Source organism: Carlito syrichta, unplaced genomic scaffold, assembly GCF_000164805.1.
Source record: "Carlito syrichta isolate Samal-C Ts95f unplaced genomic scaffold, Tarsius_syrichta-2.0.1 Scaffold309642, whole genome shotgun sequence".
Lineage (NCBI taxonomy): Eukaryota > Metazoa > Chordata > Mammalia > Primates > Tarsiidae > Carlito > Carlito syrichta.
In genome coordinates this window covers 2,170-16,016 of record NW_007253738.1, presented here as the reverse complement: position 1 = coordinate 16,016, position 13,847 = coordinate 2,170, and the positions used below count along the sequence as shown (strand labels likewise).

Below are 13,847 nucleotides of genomic sequence, written 5' to 3'. Positions count from 1 at the left end.
CCAACTCAAAAAAAAAAAAAAATTGGGTGGACATAAATAGCACACATTTTATGTTGAAGTTTAGAAAAAACGTGTTCATTACATTATTAAACATAATCGAATATATGAATATATACATCCCAAATTACCACAGTGTTATTACTTGCACAGCATTTGACTTGGAAACACAGCTAAGGTGTTTGAGTTTCTGAAGTAGAAACAAGAATTTGTAACCTGATTATCCAACTATAAGGTGATTCCACAATTTCGGGCCCTGGAGCATGGATCCTAGTCCAAAAAGATAACACTCTGATTTCTGAAAAAGGATGTGTTTTCCCTTTGTTCTTCCATGGGATTAGTTTTGGAAAGGGAATATAAGAACACAAAGAGGGTGGGTCAGAATGGGTTTTTTTTAAAAAGCACTTAGATTTCATCAACTCTAGACTATTACTCTACCCTAGCTTTGAACTAAACCTATGCAGTTTGTTGATGATGAGTCAGCCAGAATAAGAATACGCTTTATGCATTTGGAGTCTGATCAGTATCTCTTTTGTGAAGGGAGACCCCATGACTCTCAGCAAGTTCTGTGCTGGATGCTGAGGGTTCATGAGGACCCAGGGCTACCCCTGCAATTCCTTCCCGAAGCCCACCATGGTCGGAAGCCAGCAGGTCGGTGGGATGGTCAGGCAGCTCCAGAGCTGTTGCTGTTTTGCTCAAGGCACACAGGATGCCACCACACATGGGGAGACTATGCTGGGAAAGGAACAAGTCACACTCCTGCATGCCCACTTCCAGACTGAACCAGCCCACTTGCATGGCACCTTCTGCCACGTTCAGGCTGGCTGCCTTACTTCACCAAAAAAAGAAGGAATTTCTGTTTCAAGCATTTTCTACCAAAACTGCAAGCAACAACACTGAATTTCTCAACACATTCTTCGATTTTATTCAAATGTTTTCCCTTCCTTCTCTTCCTAGTAGTGAAAAGCACAATTTTAATTAAGCAGGTACTGTTCTTCCTGTCTTTCATACACTCAATTTCTCAGTTTGCATCACAAATTACCTCAGGAGTGTGACATTACAGTGTGCTCTTCTATGGCATCTACAAAGAAAAATTGGGGTAGGAAAGAATTTGGGAACATGTGATATTAGAGGATGCTTTTCAGAATTTCAGTATCTTCAAAGAGTTAAGTATTCACAACATCTACCCTACACAGCTAGTATAGTGGGGAATAAAATTTCTAAAAATATATAGAAATCTCTGGGGATGTAACGTCAAATAATTTTAAGGCTTTTAATGCCAAGAACACATGTGGGGTGGTTATTATAGGATGACTAAGAAAAAATATACACATATATAAAATTTTTTCTACCTGCACATTACACAAGAAATTTTCACTATCTAGATAAGTGTTGTTTAGAAAGAAAACAGAAGCCATGTCTCATTGTCCCCAGTACAGTCCGGGGCCCTCTAAGATTCACTCCCATCAAGATGGGCCTCCCTCTCCCATCTTACTCCAGCAGCCTGAACAATGTCTGCATGTGAAAGGCCTAATAAGTATCTGAACGAATGAATGAAGCCAAGGACAGGTGTATAAACAGTGCAAAGTGGAGTCCCTGCCCTCGAGTGGTGTACAAAGGACTTAGGAAAGAGCACCAGAACAGGAAATCCCAGTAAGGAGCTGCCAGCAAGTGAAAGGTGTCCCTGGACCAGTTCCAAAGCACTGGGCTCAGAGGAAGTGGACAGAGGAAAGAGACAGCCAAAAGCTCCTCCCCTCACACCTTAAAGACACTCGTAGAAATCAGCAGTGAGGTCGGGCAAGTGGCTCACATCTATAATTCCAGCACTTTGGGAGGTCAAGGTGAGAGGATTGCATGAGCCCATGGGTTCAAAACCAGCCTGGGCAAGTTGGCGGGACTTCATCTCTATAACAATAAAAAAATTAGCCAGGCAATGTGGGGCGTGCCTGCAGTTCCAGCTACTTGAAAGGCTGAGATGGAAGGATCTCCTGAGCCCAGCAGGTTGAGGCTGCAGTGGCCATGAGCGCACCACTGTACTCTAACCTGGGCAACAGAGTGAGACTTCGACTCAAAAATAAAAATAAAAAAATAAAAGGAAAGAAATCAGCAGAGTAGTGTGCCTCCGTGTAGATATCCCAGCCCTACCTGACACTGATGGATGCACACACAGTGCAGACTGCTCCAGGGCCACTCTGGAAGCAGCCCATGGGATAGACAATGGCCTCTGCAGAACAATTACCACATAGACAATGGCCTCTGCAGGACAACTGGCACCTTAACACACACCCAACATCCCAACCATTCAAAGCATACTTTTCAAAAGTCAGAAGACATCACTCACGTGAACAGTAATTAGAGGGGAACTCAAGACAGGGACACCACAGGGGAGCACTAGAGCATCCAGGGTTCATGGTCCATCAGCACAGGCACACTAACATTCACTTGTGAAGTTGGAGACAATAAAGCCACAGCTGTAACACTTACCTTTACCAGAGATAATTTGCATCTCTACAAGACAAACCCCTACAAGTTAGCAAATCCCTACAAGTTAGCATGTAACATCACAGTGTTTGCATTCCAACTGAGATTAAGCAGCAAAGTCAGAGGAACTTTGGTTAGAAAATTAAATAATCTTGAGTGGATCTGTTAAAAAATGGTCCAGTATGATAGTACAAAACGTGCAATTTTCTTTTTTTCTTCCAAGTAGGAAATAATTTTTCCTTCAATGGTAACTGCTGACTGGGCCTGGGCCCTCCCGGTGACCTGCCCCCACAGCTTGGTGTGCTATACCCAAGGTCTGCAGCTTCTTCTCTTCTCTCTGCCCCACTAGCACTGCCTAAAAAGTGAAACCCACAGGATCGCTTAAACACCAGTCAGGTGAAAACAGGGATTGAAAACCCCAAGAGATTAATATTTATCCCCTGACAGCACATGGAGAGTATTTGTTCAAGGTTTATTGAGTATCTATGAATGCACAACTGACCAGATGAATAAATAAACCAAGAATTGGTGCCAGTTAAGTTGGTCTTGATGCTTCAGAGGATGTTCGTGCAGGGCTCATTAAACTGCTGAGCCTTTCGGGAATTCCCAACAACTGACAAAGACCCTCACCTTGACCATACTTTAGTTAGGGTCTCTGAGCCCTCTTCTCTAGGCCTCAACCGCGGGCTTTAAGCAAGAATCCTGCTAAATCAGTTTAAAGAGAACCCCCCATCTTTGATCCCTTATCATCTGGTCTGCCTTCAGCAAGAATCCTCCATCTTTGATGTCTCTTCTTAGAAATTTCCCATCTACTCATCCCTCACTATGCTTAATTATAAATCCTCAGCTCTCCCTGCTGTCTTTGGAGTTGAGCCCCATCTCTCTCTTCTATTGCAATAGTCTTGAATAAAATCTTCCTTGCTATTTTAACAAGTGCCAGAATGTTCTTTAACATTAGCACCTCAAAGAAAGCCTATCCAGTGAAGAAACAAGAAGTCCATAGCTATTATGATGCACTGTACTATGTAGATGTACTATGTACTGTGTAGGTAGAGGTGGCAACTCAGGGTGCCCTGGAGGACCAAGACAGGCTGGTCATGGCCCCTAATGCCAGCTGACATCAAGATCCTCCCTCTTCACTAAGTCATAGGGGAAGTGAGAGAATGGGGAGTAGGAAAGTATTGTTGATAAAAGAAAAGCCTCCAGAATAAAATGGACCTGAATTCAGATTCTAACCACCACCTAATAACAGTGAAACCTTCAGCAAGTTACTTTAGTCTAAAAGCATCCTTTTCCTTATCTGCAAATGAGGTTTAAAAGATCTACCTCATCAAGTATTGTGGTACAATTTTATTTATAATTATATTATAAATTTGTTCATCAGATATTTTTATCAGTTGCCTAAAGTTTAGTAAAATCAGCCCAGCACAAGTCAAAATTCTTTAATTATCTCAAAATTTAAAACAAAGACACATAAATTTTAGTGATGTTTTACTATATTTACAATTTTTACAAGCTAGATTACTTTTTATATTGTGAAACATATTTGTAAAAAAACATTCTGGTTTAAAAAACCATGTTCTTTGCAGAAAATTTAGAGAAAGTATAAATAAAATTTTTTTTAAATACCCATAATCTCATTTCCCAAAGATATGACTACAAACATTTTACAGTTTTTCTCTTTTTCTATTATTCATTGCTCTTGAAAATTGAGACTATACTTTTTAATTTTCTGCTTTTGTGTCTTAATGTATTACAAATCTTTCCAAATCACTATGCTAAAACTCTCCTGCAGTGTCATTTTTAATGAATGCACAACATGAACATGAGGCATTTAACCCCATTGGTGAGCCTGGAGGTTACTTCCAGTACTTCCCGCCATCAAGGAGAATGGGAGTCACATCCTAGTACATCAGTCTTTAAGTACATTTCTGGGCTTGTCCTTGGGTTCTTAAGATATGAAACTGCTGAGTCAAAGTAAAGGCAGCATGGGTAGTCCTTCTTCAACAGTACCAAATATAGACCCATGTGAAACTCCTTCCCTCCAACAATACCTGGTAATTTTATTAGAAAATAAGGTTGGCTTATTCACTAAATCTGACTTTCACACCGGCATGAGAACAGCTCTTGCATAATATCAAAATGCACAAGACAGAGGAGGGCCCTGCCCTCCAGCAGCAACGGCCTGGCAGGGATAATGCCCAGCAAGTGATGGTCTCTTGGGTGTAACTGCAGGACAGAGGGGACAGAGTGCTGGGGAACAGTCGGGTCCTGAACCAGTCTTAGGATCTGAGATAGCCCCTGAGGAAAGGGCCCTCAAAGTGAGGCCTGAGGACAGACAGCTGTGGCCAGACCACGCCTGAGCAACAGAGGAAATGATTTAAAGGTTCAAAGGTAGCCCTTTTAATTATTAGGCGAATGTTTCTAGGGTACTTAAAACATTTGTTCTGTTAAGTAGTTTAACCTAACCTGCAACTTTGTTATAAATTTGTTCATTAAATGCGGAAACAAAACAACAGCATCCAATCACCCTCCCTATTCTGGAAGAATCTTACGGCTAGAGGGATGAAGAGCACGACTTCCTACTGTAAAAGACAAAGGGCAGGGAGACCCTCTTCTACGACTCCACAGATGCACCAAGGGCATGAAATTCACTCAGTAAACACTCATCCAGTATCCACTATGCTCCAGGTCCCATGCTAGGAGCTGTGGATACAATGAAAATGACAAGTTCCCTGAGTAAGATGGTGAATCTTGAAAGACAGAGAAGCAAAGGGCTCAGTGCCCTCTGCAGAAGAAGAAAGCCTGGGGAGGAAGTGGTGGAAATACCAAAATGCACCTGATTATATATGTGTATTTTACACAAATATGTGCAAATTACACAAAAAGCCCCATGACATCCCCTCCACTCCTGCTGTCCAGATCAGAGAGCATTTTTAATTTTGTGCAGCCTCTTTTGTCAAAGACATGCTCTGTTGGAGTAGCTGAGGGCAGGCAGCCAAGTGTGGCAGATGAAGTCACCTGCCTGAGACCACTGGCAGTCACCAACAGGGAGGCCAGGATTCCCATCCACCTGTCTCCAAAGCCTGGTTTCCTTTCAGTAGGGCACAGCCCTCACCTAGCACTGTTGCATGCTAGCATGATCTGGTTACTGTGTGTCAGGAGGCCCAAAAGCCTCCCTTCAGAGCCACCCGCTGGATGTGTCCTTACCCCAGAGACCATTCCTTCCCAATTGCTAGCCCACTCAGGGGCCCTAACAGGAGGATCAGGATGGAAGGTGGGTCTCTGACCTTCCCAACAACCCAGAACTCTGTGTCCTTGGCCCTTCCCTATCCCACTGAGCACTACAAAACCCTTCAGAAGCACAATGCAAAACCACTGTTCTGAATGCAGAAAAGAGAAAATGGGTGTACACCTATATGCATTTATAAGGCCTCATTTATCTGGAATTCAAGATAAGACAATCTGCTATAAATCAAAAAGTTCATAAACTAAAGCTTAGACAACTTATTCACAAGAGACTTCCTCAGGCTCTTTACCCTCTATGGACTAGACTTCTGATCAGTTCTAAAAACTGGTTCCTGAACCCACAGTAAAGAAAAGTATAGCCAGGGCACCTTAGGCAGAAATGCTGAGAACAGCAAGTGCTGACAGGTGACCAGGGAAAATAAAAGGAAAGAGAACCGAAAAAAGTGGAAGACAAAAATTCTTGGCAGAAATAGTTGCACATGGCTCAGCAAGCCTAAGAACATCACCGTTTACAACACAGCAAATTATGTTTAAAATCATCACTTGAGATCATTAAGGAATGTTTACATTCTATTTATGAACACAAAGAAATAATTTATTTTTGAAAGATTCCCATCCTAAATGGGATATTTTGGTGCTTAATGGGTAAAAACCTAAACCATTCTGAAAACTCTGATATTCAGAAAGTTACTATCCTCTTTTCATAGTTGGCCATGGTTTTATTGTAAATGACTTTATAATTTGCATAAATCCATGTTGAGCTAATTCTTTGGGCTAAAGTCTGAATAGGAACAGTACTAATACTGCCCACTTTGCTAGAATCTAGCACATCAATATATGTGCATATGTGCAAATAGACAGATAAGGCTATAGATACACTGAAGGACATAATTTGGTCCATCTTATATTCAATGTTCTATAATAAGAGCTGACTAAAAGAGATGCCTCTGTAGTGAGTAGCATTTGTTTATAAGGCAAACGGTGCTCAGGTGCGAGATTTTATGACTAGCACAGGCCTGATTTACTGTATGATTGGAGACAAATCATTTGTCTTTTTGCACATCACTGATTTCCTTATTTGTAAAAATAAGATAATGATTTACCTTTCACACTCGGGAAATTTTAAACTACTACTACTACTACTAAAAAAAAAAAACTCTAGAAATACTTTACTTCATTTACATAAATAATTTAAACTTTGAATAACATGCTTTTAAACCTAAAGATTTTTCAACAAGATGCCTTACAAAGAAACAGACGTCTTAAAGCAAATGAAAATAATGTTACTTATACTTGTTATAAATCTCTATTTTAAGAAAACGGACAGCATTCTCAAAGTAATAAAAGAATGGCTGCAATAAATTCCTCTAAATGAATTTACTGTGTACAACCCTAGTTTCCATGGAGCTAAAAGTTGCTTTTATGATTTCCATTAAGTGGAGTCTTTTTTTACCATCAACCTTTTCTTGAAGGAAGTGGCAACTCAGCAGTGAACTAAATCTAACAATGCATGAGTTTAAGCCTGCAACAAAGGAGTTACAAAGATTCTGCCCAAAGTGCTGGGCTACTAACCTCTGACATCTCTCTCCTGACACCAAGGAAAAATAAAGTCAGTTGATGGCAAGAATGTGATCAGTTCCATTTTCTCTCTCGGACTAAATACAAGTATACACTGGAAGGGGAAGGAGTGGAAGGTGCAGAGGGAAAGGTCTGAAGGACAAAAATGCAAATCTCAAGGCAGCAAGTATGATAAATGGCCAGTTTTGTCAAAATCCAAGTTATGAAGGGCTTGAAACATACAGTTCGAGATTCCTCTTTTAAGAATAGCCTGCAGGTTCGAGACCTACCTGTGCAACTTGGCGAGACCTCATCTCTACAATAAATCAAAAATTAGCTGGGCGTGGTAGGGCGCGCCTGTAGTTCCAGTTACTTGGAAGGCTGAGGCGGAAGGTGGAGGCTGTGGTGGCCGGGAGCGGCCACTGCACTCCAGTCTGGGCGACAGAGTGAGACTCTAACTCAAAAAAAGAAAAAAAAGAATAGGATACAAATTATAAACACAAGACTGCAGTGGTCCTATTGTCTGGGAAGGGCCCCATGCAAGCGAGAGCCAGAAGCTTGAATCATTAAGTTTACAGTAAATCTGCCCCATAAATGATACCCAGAATCAGAATCAGGTTATTGAATAGGGTAGAATCTCAGGATGCTAAAAACTGCACGTGACCTTAGATACCACCTACTGTAAGTCTTCTCACAGGGCCACAGGTGACCAGAGATTGCAAAATGTCTAGAAGATTAGGTTGTTAGAAACTAAACAAAGAACCTAGGAGGTAAGGTGATCCAAATACATACATACACACACACACACACACACAAACACACACATGATGAGCAGCGAGGACCCTGGCCCAGCTATGGTGCTGGTGCTTTTCAAGAACACAACCACTAAGAAAAGCACAATTAGAGTTTCAAGGCGAAAGAAGGGGGGGGGGCTCCACTAATGGTGGAGCTTGGAGATGGCAGAAATGGAATGACAAGGAAATCAAAACACTGAGAAAGTGAAGGCCACAGTGATGACATGGATGGTGGCTCCTGAAGAAAGGTCCAAAGATGGGCTATGCAGAGGGGCCCCGAGTCAGAAGCCAGAACAAAAGGATGATGTGAGCATGGAGGAACTTGGGAATACAGCTGCAAATGAGGCATGCAAACACGTCTGGGAAGTGGTGAGGACTCAGCTGCTCCCAACATGCTCTCCAGTCTGCAGTTCTCACTTTCTGAGTAATCTACTCAGCTCAAACCATTCAGAAGTCCACCATCTCACTTTTTACCTCCAGGCTCTCTGCACCCCTGCTTCTGGGTTTTCAGTCCCTGAACATCTGCAAAAGCCCTCTGTCTCTGTCAGTCACCCCACAGCACCATCCCACTTCCTATCAACCAGGGGGATTATTTTTAACACTAAAATCTGATCGCATTAATTCAACGAATGTGTCAGGCTGTCTGAAACATTCATATCGTAAACATTTCTCCACCTTGTTCACCTCTCAACACCTACTTACTGAAAACTTGGCTCAAACTCCACCTCCTCTATGAAACTTCCTGGCCCTTCCTTGGCAATCTGGGCAAATCATCCTCTAAGATACACTGATTGGTCGGGTCTATAGTACGCTCAGGACTAGCCCATTGGTTCCTTGTTGGCAGGAAGCCCTGTCTTTTCATCCTTCCCTCATCGAGGAAGGAAACACTTGGGAGATGCTGGACCCTGGTTCAGGGGACAGCCAGGGATGACTGGGGAGGATGTGGTCAGAGCACGCCTCTTCTAGGGACGACCGGAAACGCAGTGAAGGATAATACACCTGACCCAAAAAGGACACATCGTGCCGGACACACGCCTTCGGGGAAGGGCTCGGGCTCAGAGATGGCACCAAGCGGGGCAGACTGGAAGGAACTGCTGGTCGGAGGTCAGGGCGCGACACTGCGGACGCGGAGAGCCCGGCGACGGCTGCGGGACCTGGGCGGCGACAGGCACCCCACACCCCTGCGGCAGCAACACAAGGGACCCCACGAAGTCGCAGCCGCGGTGACATGACGGGAGCGCGGCCGGGGATGGCATCCGGGCCGGGCAGCGCAAGGAACCGAGGACGACGCGCACGTGGGGCAGACGCGGGCCACTGGCGACCACGCAGGCCAGGACGACCCTGGACGGCGCGCGGGTCCCCTCCGGCCCAGCCCTACCTAGAGATGCGCCAGCACCAGCCAGAGGTGCGTTTGCTCAGCCCTCAGCACCGTAGCCTCCGCCGCAGCCGCCGGCTCACTTCCGCTTCCGCTCGAGGCGCTTCCGCCCGAGGGCCCGCCCCGTTCACCGGGGCGGGGCTGGGGCGGGACCTGGGCGGCCGGGCCCTGGAAGAACAGGAGGAGGGCAGCGCGCCGGAGGGTGGGCTGCGCAGGCGTCGGGAGAGACGCCTCGGTCCGTTGCCTCGGCAACCGTGCGGATTCCTCCCAGGCCGCTGGCCGCGCGGTCCTCAGCTTCCCGCAGGCATCTGTTTGGCACCGGCCTTGTCCCTCTTTGTTCCATAAAACTGTCCTGCCGGGTCGAGTGGTGGCTTGACCCTGGAACACCGGTAGTTGCTTCTCTGCAGGCTTGTAGGCTCTGGTCACCCGGGTCGCGGCGCGGTCTGCAAGGTGGCGGCGCGGACTGTGTGGACCGCGGGTCATCGGGATCGCAGCGCGGTCTGCAGCGGGGCGGCGAGGCCGGCTCAGGAGGGGAGGGTCTTGGCCGGAAACGGGCGCGGCCCCGGGGCTGCCACCACCTCCGGACAGTGGCTGTGGCTTTCCTAGAGGCCTTGGCAGGGGTGGGGAATTGGTTTCCTCCTCTCTTGGCCGTGTGGCCTCGGGCAAGTTCTGTAACCGCCCCCAGTCGGACGGCGGTGACTTCCCAGACAGTGCTCCAGACGACGCAGCGGAGGGCCTCGCCGGTGGTAAGCACCAGAAAAACATACGCGCCTCTGTGCTTATTGCCACAATTGTAAACTACTCTTGGGCTGACGCGTTTTGACGGTCAGGTTTGCCAGTCCAATGGGGTGTGAGAGATCTCCAGGGAGAAGAGCAGGGCAGTGACAGGAAAGTGACAGTGGGGGAGGGCGATGCTTCCTAGGAAGTTCAGTGTGCACACGGACAGGGATAAAACTGGGCGGGCAAACAAGTGTCACCTGGCAGAGCTCCCTCGTGGTGTTAAGGGGGCTGAACTCTGAAAGCCAGTTTCACCCTTATTTCTGAAGCTTCTCTAAGATGGCTAAATTCACTTTCAGGTTATGTTCCCCAGGGCTAGCAGATATGGCAGGCTCCAGATTACACACAAATCCATTTCTCTAGCTGCAATTCCGCCCTTTTCAACCAAAAGAACCTTTTGGAAGCCACATGTGAGTGAGAACAGAATAATAGCCTTGAAACCAATCTACTTTTTAAAAAGTAAATTATTGACCAATGTCCAAACTTGATAAAACAAAATTACTTATGATACATCTCAAAACCTACCCTTGCACATACTGTATCTCAGCAGGGTTCTATAAGACCTGGTGAGCCAGTGAAGCTTCCATCAGGGAAGTAAAATGGTAAAATGTTGTTCTAAGAAAAAACGTCCTGTTGATTTCCTTCACAATCTCTGGCAAAAGCACTTGACTGAGCACTCAAAAAACATTACAAAATTGAAGTGACACCATGTATGCATTAATGAATTTGGGAAACAATCTCTTGATATACAAGGGTTTCCTTTATGGTGGCTTTTTTATTCTTCTATATAAAATCAACAAACAGTGCTCAGCACTTATTGTTGCCGGTTGGGTGCTGTCGGGTTACACCAAGAAGTATGGGAAATGGCCTTTAGTCTTAAGAAGTTCACATTATGGTTGGGGACACAAACTAATATACATTACATATTAGAAAACAAGTGAAATATATAGTAAGGCTTGTAATGTTTTTATCTGCCCAAAATTCACATGTTGAAATTAACACACATTGTGATGGCTTTGGGGAGGCTTTGGTCCTGAGCCTCATGAATGGAACTAGATAAGACCAGAGAACTCTCTTGCCCTCTTTCTAGCCTGTGAAGGTAAAATGGAAAGATGGCCTGCACCTAGAAGAGAGCCCTCCCTAGAACCCAACCATGCTGGCATCTTCATCTGAGACTTCCAGCCTCCACAACTATGAGAAAGAAGTTTTTGTTGTTTATAAACTACCCAGTCTATGGTACTTGACTGTAGCGGTCTGAAAAGACTAAGACAGGGATGAAAAAGGCTACAAGGAGCCACTGTGTGAACTGAGCCTGAAAGGGCCCGTGGGATCTGAGACAGGATTAGCAGAGGAAGGACTTCCTGGCCAAAGGAGAAACCTAGGAAAGAAACCAACATAAAATGTTGGTGGTGTGACAGAGTGCCAGGAGTTCATGCTGAGGGCAGGAGGGAAGAGGAGCAGGGCTGTGGATGCCTCAAGAGGCAGTCTGATCTGATCACCCTGCAGTAAGTGTCCCCAGTTGACAGTCCTCAGCTATCCAAAGACAGATTTGATGGCATCTTCTGACAGTGGGACAAAAAGGGATGAAGAAAGAGAAAATACAAGAAAATTAGAAGATGAAGAAGTCTGACATCTAAAAACCAGGAATTACAGGAAAAGAGAATAAAGAACATGCAGAGAAGGGAATTACTCAAGAAACAATTTAAGAAAACTTACATATCTACAAGACATATTGAAAGGGCCAATCAGGTGCCCAGCACACCAAACCTAAAATGACCTACACCGAGGCACACTGTCACATTTCAGAGCACCAGGGATAAAGAAAAGAACTTAAGAGTTTCCAAAAGAAAAATAAAGGTCACATTTAAGGCACCGGAAATAAAAATGGCATAGAGACTCTCCACAGACTCCCAGACAGCTGAAATACAGTGGAGCATTAGCTTCCAAATTCTGAAGAAAATAATATTTAACTCTCATTGGTTAAATTAGTTAAGTTATTGGATAGTGATGTTTTCAGATATGCAAACTCAACAGTATTATCCACCAAATACCTTATTTCAGAGAGCTCCTGGAGGGTATTTTCCAAATTAGGAAATGAATCAAAAAAGAAGAATATTTAGGACCTAGAAAGCAGGTAGCTCCAATGAGGAGAGAGGAAGCAAGAAGTCCCAGGACAGTAGCCGGGAACTCCTTCCGAGGAGGATGGAAGAGGTGATTCAAAAGAAAAGTGAAACCCATAGAACACCTAAGGGAGGACAGGCCTCCAAGAGGAGGAATCCAGAGAGGAGAGAAGCCCACAGACTGCCTTGATGTGTCTGGATTTTTTAAAAGGAGATCTTCAGTGTTTGTTGAGGGGAAGTAATAACTGCATAGGGACGTTAATACACAAATAAATGTGGCCATTCTTGACTCCATGAAAACCAAACAATGTACAAAAAAGGAAATGTAATCATATCATATGCTTTAGCTGTGCATAATACTTACATAATCGTAACAAGATAATTGCTGAATGCTAATTGAATCAGATAACCTGATACAACTATGTCTGAAAAAAAGGAGGTGAGCTTATATGTATTTATAAATGTGTGTGTGAAGCTGGGCTCGGGGGCTCAGCCTGTAATCCTGCGCTTTGGGAGGCTGAGGTGAGTGGATTGCCTGAGCCCACGGGTTCGAGACCCACCTGAGCAACTTGCGAGACCTCATCTCTATAGTAAATAAAAAAATCAGCCGGGTATGGTAGTGCATGCCTGTAATTCCGGCTACTCAGAAGGCTGAGGTGGAAGGATCGCTGGAGCCCAGCGGTTCGAGGTTGCGGTGGCCGGGAGTGGCCACTGCACTCCAGTCTGGGTGACAGAGTGAGACTCCAACTCAAAAAAAATAAAACTAAAAAAAAAAAAAAAATATGTGTGTGTCTCGGACGTGAGAGTGAAAGATTTAATTCGTCATCCTCTAGAGTTAGGAAGTCCATGGACCATGTCCCCAACTGAAAAATAGGACCAAGCATTAGAAGCGCTTAAAAAAAAAACCAAAAACCGTACATTCCAAAAGACGTTTATACGAGATAAAAAAACATAGGGGAAGGAATTGGGAGTGAGGATGAGTGGTGTGGACAACTGCTATTTTTGTTACAGATCTAGAAATATTACTGGAATTTAAAAATTGTAAGTATTGCTTTGATCAAAGGAAGCATTTTAAATTTAAGTTTTAAAAAGTTGTTTAGTACCTACCACAAGTGGTAGCAAGTGGCAGAGTGGTTACTCAAACTCCAATCTGTCTAAATTCTAACACTTTAAAAATGTGTTATAACTATAACACACTGCAGTGGCAGGAAGAAAGAGTCAAATGTCATTCTAGTCTTCCTGGGAGACTAGATGAAAAGCCGACATGGAAGTCAGTGCAGCAGAGCACAGGAGCCTGCAGTGCTGCTCATAGCCTCCCCAGATCTGTGCTCCTGGGCCCTGTGGGACACCCCACTTAGCAGCTTGCAAGAGTGTAAAAATGGGTGAAGGTTTGCATAAAAGAGGAAAAACAGGAAAGGAAAGAAAGAGGAAGAACATGCCTATAGGTTGGAGTTGGGATTTAATGCAGGGGAGCGAGCTGGAAGGAATGACTGCAAG

The 13,847-nt window shown here is 44.5% G+C and overlaps 1 protein-coding gene across 2 annotated transcripts in view; it reads right to left on the bottom strand.

Annotated features, from left to right (window-relative positions):
• FAM120B (family with sequence similarity 120B) overlaps positions 1–9,522 on the bottom strand; it is an 86,850-nt gene extending 77,328 nt beyond the window's left edge. For both annotated transcript variants that reach the window (XM_008067480.2, XM_008067481.2), the window contains exon 1: positions 9,457–9,522. The gene's annotated coding sequence lies outside the window, so the exon portion shown is untranslated. The remainder of the gene's footprint in view (positions 1–9,456) is intronic.
• Positions 9,523–13,847: the final 4,325 nt, after the last annotated feature.